This window comes from Triticum dicoccoides, chromosome 5A (assembly GCF_002162155.2).
Source record: "Triticum dicoccoides isolate Atlit2015 ecotype Zavitan chromosome 5A, WEW_v2.0, whole genome shotgun sequence".
Lineage (NCBI taxonomy): Eukaryota > Viridiplantae > Streptophyta > Magnoliopsida > Poales > Poaceae > Triticum > Triticum dicoccoides.
In genome coordinates, this window is record NC_041388.1 from 565,886,332 (window position 1) to 565,896,927 (window position 10,596).

The 10,596-nt window shown below is 45.4% G+C and overlaps 1 pseudogene; it reads left to right on the forward strand.

Moving 5' to 3' along the window:
* Positions 1-224: 224 nt before the first annotated feature.
* On the forward strand, positions 225-10,216 carry LOC119300009 (annotated as a pseudogene).
* The last annotated feature ends 380 nt before the right edge of the window (positions 10,217-10,596 follow it).

Below are 10,596 nucleotides of genomic sequence, written 5' to 3' on the forward strand. Positions count from 1 at the left end.
CCCTTGAGGGAGCGGTACGAGGGAGCCTGGGAGCGATCCTGTTGCGTGCCCGAGGTGTATCCCGACATGGACTCGAATTCCCATCCTACCCGGAAAAGAAGTACTCCTCCTACACATGTATACAAAATTTGATCACCTAGCTGCTTTTTTTGCGATAAATTTGATCACCTAGCTATATACTCATTATTACACAATCGAAGAACCGCAAGATCGATGGATATCTCATGGGTCGAGAAGAAAAACTTATTAAGAAGAAGATGGACGTCACCGAGGAGGCCGCCGTGAGATACACTAATCTGTATTGGCTAGATCTTGTGAGCTCCAAATCGGCGCGTGGCAATGAAGAGAGGATCTTCGAGCGTGGCCTGGTGGTCCCGCTTAAAACGGCCGACGCCGACTCGTACATGACGCTCGGCATCAACGGCGCACTGGTGAGCATGAAGGGCCGGGACATGACAATCGTCGACAGGAGCTGCACGTACGTCGGCCAGATGGTCGTGTCGGGGTCGGACGTCGGCGGCCAGATGGGCGTCGTTGTCGGCGTCTCCACGACGCTTGATCTCGTCCAGCTCAACGCCCACGGTGAAGCAACGAAGACCATCCGCGGCGTGCGGCCGTCCGGCCTCCGGCGCGTTAGGGCTCTCAGCCTCGGCGACTACGTGGTGTCCGGGCCGTGGCTGGGCCGGGTGGTCCAGGTGTTCCTGGACGTCGATGTGGTGTTCGACGACGGTGCCGTCTGCAAGGTCACCGATGCGGAGCCCAAGAAGCTACAAGCGGCGAACACAGTGGCTACTTTCCGCCCGCAGATGAACTGCGCCTTCTACCCCGGTGAGCAAGTCACCGGTGACCGTGGCGACCCCTCGGCCGTCTTCAGAGAGTCGCAATGGCTAGATGGCAACTGGAAGTCGGAGCACGAAGTGGGCTCGATCTCCAGGGTGGAGATGGTCGGCGTCCTTCTCTACTGGGTCGCGTCGGCGCACGGCGGCACCGACGAGCAAGTCCTCGAGATGTCTGCGCTTTCGGCCTACCAGAATCCTAACGACCTGACATTCTTCTGCTCCTCGTCCGACTGCAGCTGGGGGCTGGGCGACCGCTGCTTTCTCATTACAAAAACCGATGAGGACAATACTTCCGATCATCACCACCAGGACGAGCCATTGCATGCACTACCCACCATGACCGTCTCCAGCACTCGTACCATCGTCGACGTGCTGTGGCAGGACGGCACACGGCAGCATGGGGCACCATCGACCTCACTCAACCCCTCTGAGTGCACGAATGAGCACGAGTTTTTCCCTGGGCAGTACGTTTTTGACAACGCTCCTGTGGATGTCACGGCTGGTGTAGTTGGAGATGACGACATCGTGAGTGCCACCGACGATGCGTCGACGCGGCGCGTCGGGGTCGTGAGAAGCCTGAATTCCAATGATCACACGGTGCAGGTGTCGTGGATCAAGGCTGACAATGAGGCCGGCAACCTAAGCTTGGAGGTCGAGTGCGACAGTACTACCGCAAGTGCATATGATCTGAGCAGGGATCCTGATCACTCCGTTTTCTATGGAGACATCGTCGTTCGTCTGCTACCAAGCGTCGCTGGAAGTACACCAGCAGTGGTAGTGCAGCAACCACAGGCCCCCGCCGATCTTTTTTTTTTTGGAACTGGGCAAAATATTTGCCACTTTCATTGATTAAGAAGAAGGTTTAGAGGTTTTGGCCAAAAAGCCGAGCTACAGCACATTACTCTCGCGGCACTACGTTACTCAAATACTCTGCCCCTGCAAGACACCATAGCTTGGATACATCTTTGATTCGAGCAACAAGAACCCCTACCGGTACCACAGTGTTACGGAACACACGTGTGTTTCTCTCGTTCCAAATTTCCCACGAGATAAGCATAATGAGGGACATCATCAGCCGTCTAGATTGCGACATACTGGAATCAATAAGGTTTCACCAGGCCTTTACCGAATGGATAGCCATCCAAGCAGAAGGGTGCACATCCACCAAGCCAAGCCAAGTCTTGATCATTTCCCAAACTCGAACCGTGTAGCGGCATTGAAACAGTAGGTGGGCCGCGGATTCCTGAACTTGTTTGCATAGGGGGCAACGGTCACAGTTAGGACAACCCCGGCGTTAAAGCCTATCGGCCGTCCAGATCCTGTTATTGATAACGAGCCAAGCAAAGAATTTGCATTTGGGGGGAGCCCAGATTTTCCACACCAATTGTTGCATATTGGAGTCAACCAAACCCAGGAACTGGGCCTTGTAGGCCGAGGATGCAGAGTAAATGCCATCGTTAGTGAGTTTTCAGGAAATAGAATCAGCCATGTCGTGGTTTAGGTGCACCGTAGAAATCTTCTCCCAAAGGTTGACGAACTCGGTCAGATGTGTAGTGGAGGTGATCCCGTCCGTGTTAATTTGATAGACCCAGAAATTATTCTGCAATGCCTTTTGAACCGAACAGCCCCATCTTTTTGATAGCTCAAAAATCTTCGGGGCGATGTCTTTCATGGGTTGGACAAGTTGTTAACCTCTGTGTCGACGGCCACGTCCAAGTCAAGTGAGGTGATGGCACCACGTCAATGGTATGCATGCATGGATCTTTTGCCACTAGCTACTCGATCGACTTAATTCATTGCCCTTCGTGAGAAACATAATAATATGTAGGGGTACAATGTCTCTCATATCTCTATTTTCAGGTATTGCCCGATGAGATCAGTGTTGTCAACAAGGATAACTACACTCAACTGCAGGCTGAGATGGAGAACTGGGCGGAGGAGGACGCCATCGGTGATGATCCTCATGATGAATCGGGTGCTACCTGTTAGATAATAACAAGAATAAACGAGACACGAGATACACAGATTTTTACGTGGAAATCCTTGCGGGAGAAAACCACGGACGCACGAAGGCGCAATCACTATGAGGAGGAGTATTACAAGCACGAGACGATAGACCGTCTGAGGTGCGACTACATGGGGTATATAAGAGGGGAATACATGAGTCCTTGGAGGACAAGTAAACGAGTTGTACTCGCACGCGTCGACGTCAACGCAAAGGCTCACACCGGTTGTACTACGTCTAGTCCAACACGGTATAATTTGGATCACAATTTAACAATCTCCACCTTGAGCCAAATTCCCTCCAGTAGTCGAAGAAAGTGAATAACTCCATCCAAATCAGCTTAAACACCTTGTGCGTCAAAGTTCATACGACTAGTGAGAAATACCAACTAAGCCTGAGCAAAGCTCAAACTTATTGGTCGGAACTGGCTTTGTCATCATATCATCTGGATTATCATGAGTACTTATCTTGCATACCTTCAAATCGCCTTCAGCAACAACATCTCGAATATAATGAAACCTGACATCAATGTGCTTTGTCCTCTCATGATACATTGGATTCTTTGTAAGATATATAGCACTTTGACTGTCACTAAACACGGCAGGGCAAAATGAATCTCCACAAAGCTCAGAATACAAACCTCTCAACCAGATAGCTTCTTTGCATGCCTCAGAAATAGCCATATACTCGGCATCAGTAGTGGAACAAGCCACAATAGACTGCAAAGTTGCTCTCCAACTCACAGTACAACCACCAATGGTAAAAACATAACCTGTAAGTGATCTTCTCTTATCCAAATCACCAGCAAAATCAGAATCAACAAAACCAACAAGTCCATCTCTAGTTTTCCCAAACTGTAAATAAGCATTAGAAGTACCACGCAGGTATCTGAAAATCCACTGAACTGCTCTCCAATGCTCTTTTCCAGGATTAGCCATGTATCTACTGACAACACTCAATGCATATGATAAATCCGGACGAGAACAAACCATGGCATACATAAGTGAACCAACTGCACTCGATTAGGAAACTCTAGACATGTACTCAATATCTGCATCTGACTTAGGACATAAAATTGATGATAATTTGAAGTGTGCAGCTAATGGAGTACTCACCGGCTTGGCATTATGCATATTAAAACGACGAAGAACTTTATCAATATATCCCTCCTGACTGAGATACACTTTTCCAGATGATCTATCTCTTGATAATTCCATGCCAAGTATTTTCTTTGTTGCACCCAAATCCTTCATCTCAAATTCATTACTCAATTGCTTCTTTAGTTCATCAATATCTGACATACTCTTTGCAGCAATAAGCATATCATCAACATAAAGAAGCAAATAAATAGTTGAACCATTGACAGTTTTCAAATAAACACAACTATCATAATTAGACCTTTTGAAACCTTGAGAGAGCATAAATGTGTCAAATCTCTTGTACCACTGTCTAGGGGATTGCTTCAATCCATAAAGAGATTTCTTTAACTTACAGACAAGCTTTTCTTTTTCAGGAATAACAAAACCTTCAGGTTGTTCCATATAAATATCCTTTTCTAATTTTTCATGTAAAAATGCAGTTTTAACATCCAATTGTTCAAGCTCAAGATCATGCATGGCAACAATACCGAGTAAAGTGCGAATAGAGCTATGCTTCACAACAGGAGAAAAGACTTCGTTATAGTCAATACCTGGAATCTGACTGTAACCTTTAGCAACTAACCTTGCTTTATATCTTGTCTCATCATTAGGAGAAACACCTTCTTTCCTCTTGAAAACCCACTTGCAACGAATAGGTTTCTTCTTTCTAGGTAATCTTACCAAATCCCAAGTGTCATTCTTTTCAAGTGATTCCATCTCATCATGCATGCGGTCATCCACTTATTACTATCACCAGAAATAATAGCCTCGGAATATGAAGAAGGCTCAGAATTACCTTCAATTTCTTCTGCAACAGATAAAGCAAAAGAAACAATATTGCACTCTTCAATTAACCTGTCAGGTTTATTACTACCCCGTCTAACTCTGTCACGTGCAAGATTTCAACTGGGTGGAACAATAGGCTGATTTGGAGTGGGAGTGACATGATCATCATTAACGATGGGTTCATCATGTGCATCAACAATTTCATTACGAGATGTATCACCTGAATCAATAACATGCTTCACTTGAACAGTAGGCTCCTGAACAATAGGCTACTGTTCACTCTCAACGGGAACATTAGTAGATGAAACATCATGTAACATAGCAGATTCATTAAAGATAACATTTCTGCTAATAACAACCTTCTGGGTTTCAGGATTCCATAATTTAAAACCTTTAACACCAGACTTATAACCAAGAAAGATGCACTTAACAGCCCTAGGCTCCAACTTTCCGTTATCAACATGAGCATAAGCAGTGCAACCAAAAACTCTCAACTGTGAATAATCAGCAGGTGAACCAGACCATACCTCAATTGGAGTTTTCTTATTAAGAGCAATAGATGGTGAACGATTAATGAGATAACAAGCAGTGGAAGTGGCCTCAGCCCAAAAACGCCTATGCAAACTTGCATTGGACAACATGCAACGGGCTCTGGAAATAATGGTCCTGTTCATGCGCTCAACAACACCGTTTTGTTGAGGAGTATAAGGAACAGTGTAATGTCTAACAATGTCTTCAGACTTGCAATAATTCTTAAATTGCTTAGAACAAAATTCCATACCATTATCAGTGCGAAGTATTTTTACCTTCTTTTTAGTTTGTCTCTCAATCATAATCTTCCACTCCTTAAAAGCTGAGAATGCTTCATATTCATGCTTCAAGAAATAAGGCCATACTTTTCTCGAATAATCATCAATTATAGTCAGCATGTTACTAGCACCACCTAGTGACTTTCTGCGAGATGGTCCCCATAAATAAGAATGAACATAATCAAGAATACCTTCAGTTGTATGAACCGAAGTGTTGAACTTCACCCTCTTGTGCTTGCTGAAGATACAATGCTCACAAAATTTTAATTTACCAGGTTCATATCCATCAAGAATACCTCTCTTATTTAACTCTGCCAAACCAAGTTCACTTATATGTCCAAGACGCATATGCCAAAGGTTAGCAGCATCACAATCAGAATTCTTTGAAATAGCTGGAGTAGCGTTACCTGAAACGGTAGAACCTCGAAGGTAATAAAGATCATTGGTCGAACTTAAATCACCTTTCATCACAATAAGGGAACCTTTGGTGACTTTCAAAACACTATCTCCACCTGAATACTTGTATCCCTTTGCATCAAGGGCACTCATAGAAATAAGATTTCTCTTCATCTTCGGAATATACCGAACATCTGTCAAAGTTCTGATTATGACATCAAACATCTTGACTCGAATAGAACCTATGCCTTCAATCTTGCATAGTGAATTATCAAAACCCAAAACGGAACCAGCAGAAGTAGTGGAATCAAAAGTATTAAACCAATCTCTATGTGGACACATATGAAAAGTGCATGCAGTGTCAAGTACCCACTCATCATTGGTCTCAGCACATCCAGCAATAACGACAAGAGCATCATCGGAACTATCATCACGAGCAACGTTAGCAGAATTTTCACCTTGTTTGTTACCTTTTCTCTTTTCCTTGTTCTGCAACTTGAAACACTCAGCAATGTCATGCCCGTCTCTCTTGCAATACCTGCAATATTTCTTGTCTCTGGATTGCGACCGGCCCCTGTAGCCGTTCTTACTTTTGCCTCTGTTTCCATTATGTGAGTTCTTCTCCTTTGTCCTGCCACGAACAGATAATCCCTCGGCTTGGGATGAACTTGAACCATCATGAGGCACCATTAGTTTCATCTTCTCCTTAGAGTTCAAAGATTCATAAACTTCATTAAGTGTGAGAGTATCACGACTGTATAATATGGTGTCTCTAAAATTGGTATAAGAACTTGGCAATGAACAAAGTAACATTAAAGCAGTATCTTCCTCTTCATACTTAACCTCCATTGCAGCTAGATCGGATACGATCTCTTTAAATTCAGAAATATGATTCAAAACATTACCTCCCTCGGGTAACCTGTGCAGGAATAATTTTTTGCTTCAGATGCATCTTGCTGGTGAGATCTTTAGTCATGCAAATCCCTTCCAGCTTTAACCATAGAGCGTCGGCAGTTTTCTCGCTCAAAACTTCCTGCAAAATATTATTATGCAAATGGAGTTGAATTTGTGACAAAACCTTACAATCAATTCTTTTCTCCTCAGCAGTCCAGTCCTCAATTCGGTTCTTCCCAAAACTATCCAGTGCTACATCATAGTCGGCCTGTGCTAACAACGCCCGCATCTTGACTTGCCATAGGATAAATCTTGTGTCACGATCCAGCAGTGGAAAATCGTACTTCATGGATGCCATGAGTCGATAAATCTGTATACACAAAGTAGTATAAGCCGATAGAAAAAAATTCTTAATAGAATTAATGTTGCGGGGCAAAGAACTAGAGAGATAGCACCTGGTAATCTTTTTGGATGGCCGTAGCAATTGAGGGGTTAAAGAAAAAGCTGAACTAGTAGTCAACTAGGCCTTCACATGAACAGTACTCAATTAGTAGTAGTACTCGGTAGCTGAAATTGCTTTGATCTTCACGTGGAGTAACAGGAGCAGCAGCTGCGGTTGATATTCCTTGGGACTTGAAACCTGGGAGTCGCGGACGTGGAGCAGCGGAAAAAACGTGAACGACTGCACCCTCGTACAGCAGCTCTGCGGTGGAATACGACCCCTTTGGTGTCTTGCAATTTGATGGCTCGCACAACGACGCAGTAATCGATCTCGCTCTCCTGTCGGTCTCGGCTGCAGCCGAAATCGATCCACCCTCGGATTGACGGATCGCCTCAGACGTGCGGCGGCACGCACGATGTAACCCTAACTCTCCTGATCTCAAATCTCGTATCTGAAACTTGACTCTGTATATCACTTGATAGATAATAACAAGAATAAACAAGACACGAGAGACATAGATTTTTACGTGGAAACCCTTGCGGGAGAAAACCACGGACGCACGAAGGCGCAATCACTATGAGGAAGAGTATTACAAGCACGAGACGACAGACCGTCTGAGGTGCGACTACATGGGGTATATAAGAGGGCAATACATGAGAGTCCTTGGAGGACAAGTAAACGAGTTGTACTCGTACGCGTCGACGTCAACGCAAAGGCTCACACCGGTTATACTACGTCTAGTCCAATACGGTATAATTTGGATCACAATTTAACACTACCAACGTGGTATCTATCTACCTAGCTAGCTTAGAAACATTATCTCCTGTATCTCGATGCAAACCCCGTTAATTATGTGCGTAATATCGTGCATTAACGTATGCGGTAATCATGTGTCGTATATCTTATACCCAATTACAGGACAATGATCCAACAGATACTACAAGTGTCGAAGGCCATGACGGTTCTGTGGATGAACTAGATGGCCCTGCAGCTGTGACCATGCAGAATTTGGCGCATGTATCTGCGGGTAGCCGTGAAGACCCTAACGTTGGTGGCGCTGCAACAGGGTACAACATTGCTGATCTCGCAGCAAGAAGCGATGCCAGTGCCGATGCTAGTGACGGCGACTCTGTGGAGGATGTGGTGAAGGTCACGGATGTCACTGGTGATGACGATCGTCCATTTAACTTGCCACATTTCGATGTAGTGCAGAGCCCTCCGGATGATCACCATTACCTTGACACCACGGACCAGGTAGGTGCACTAAGAGAAGTCATCCTCCTCAATTTTGCGCCTTTTTAGATTTGATGTAGCAGTGCTCTTTCTTTTGTCAAATGAACTACAGGGCAGCGCTGGCAGAAAGAGATGGGTCAAGACGGTGCAAAAAGAGTGGAAAATACTGGAGAATAGCTTACCAGGTATCTCGCAACGTGCATAAGTCCATAACCGTATGGCGCATCTAAATTTAGTTCCACCAGGATTTGGCTAAGTGATTCTAAAAATGGTAACTTGGATTTGTTTTTGTCTCACCTACTTGTACCTTTTCTAGAGAAAAATGCAAGTCACTCGGCTGAAGTTGCACTTCTTAGAAATATACATGGATAAGAAAATCTAGGTGAACTTAGTATTTGAAAATCCCAGAAGCGTATCTATGCCTCAATATATATGTTTCAAGCCCGTAAAGTGTTTGAAATAGAAGAAATAGAAGAGTGTTTGAAAATAAACAACAAACGGTTGATATATCATGATTGCTCAGACCAAGTGTGATGCCTACCAATGGTTAAAAGCCGAAGCATAGTGTTTGGAGTCGTTTTTCATTTAGGTCGTGGTCGTGGTCGCCGTACAAGGAACAGAAAAGTGTTTGAAAATAGGCGACAAATTCTCATGGTCCATATCCTGGTTGTTCAGACCAAGTGTGATGCCTACCAATGGTTCAAAGCCAGAGCAAAGTGTTTGGAATCGTTGTTCACTTAGGTCACGATCTTGTTTGTCTTAGGTTAGTTTTGGGGTCGTTGTTAGAACATGTTAGTTGCTAATCTTTGTTAGTCATTATTCTTTCTTTTTTGTATCTTGATCTTTGTAAGGTTAAGACTTTGTATGACCTCTTTTCTCCTTCTATAAGATCACATGCAGTCCTTATGCAAGGTTTGAAAAAGGGAATAATAAATGACATATGGCGATGAATGAGATTGACATCGATATTTGCATGTGCAGATGGTATCTACGTTTGGGCATTCGAGGGACGCATGGACCTGCTCCGGGTGGCGATGGTGGGTGCGAGCGGTACACCGTACCAGGACGGGCTCTTCTTCTTCGACATGCAGCTGCCGCCGTCCTACCCAGCCGTGCCGCCGCAGGTCTACTACCACTCGTTCGGCCTACACCTCAATCCAAACCTCTATCCCAGCGGTACGGTGTGCCTGAGCCTGTTCAACACCTTCGACGGCGAGGGCACGGAGGTCTGGTCGCCGGGAACGTCAAGCCTACTCCAGGTCGTCGTCTCCCTTCAAGCACTTGTCCTCAACGACCAACCCTACTATAATGAGGCCAGCTTCGAGTCCCTGATCAATACACCGGAGGGCCATCGCAACGTGTTCCCCTACTGCGAGAACGTGTTCCTGCTCAGCTCGCGGACCATGCTACACCTGGTGCGCCGACCGCCCCAGGGGTTCAAGGGGCTCGTGAAGGACCACTTCCGCCGTCGGGGGAGGTACGTGCTCAGGATGTGTGAGGCATACCTGAAAGGATGCGTGCCTGTTGAAGAGGGGGGCATGGAACTACCCTGCTCGGCCGGCTTCAAGATCGCGCTTGCCAATGTGGTGCCGAGGCTCGTGGCTGCCTTCACAATGATTGGCGACGAAGGCGAAGGGTACGACCTCACCAGCACAACCACCCAATTCTCATAGTACAATACAATTAACTCATCTCAGTCTCAGTGATCTGGAGGCATTAATTCATTACTGTACTACTTGTTTTAGGATTATTTTATGCTCTCTTTTTTGCAACTGAGGGTTTATTTTATTCATTATTTCTTGTTTGCATTGTTAACAGGAATGCACACTATGGGGTGCGACCACTGCACTCAGTGGTTACCACCACCCGATAGATATTCTCGTAGGGTCTGCCGCTGCTCCGATGGCTTTTTTGAGGGTCTTATGTTCAATTGGACCTACTGACTTCCTGGGTCTGTACTACCATCGTAAAATAAAATGTACTTTCTCCATTGTAACATCCACGATGCGGCTATATCTCCCATGTGTCGGAGCACGATTTAGAGGCATAATCG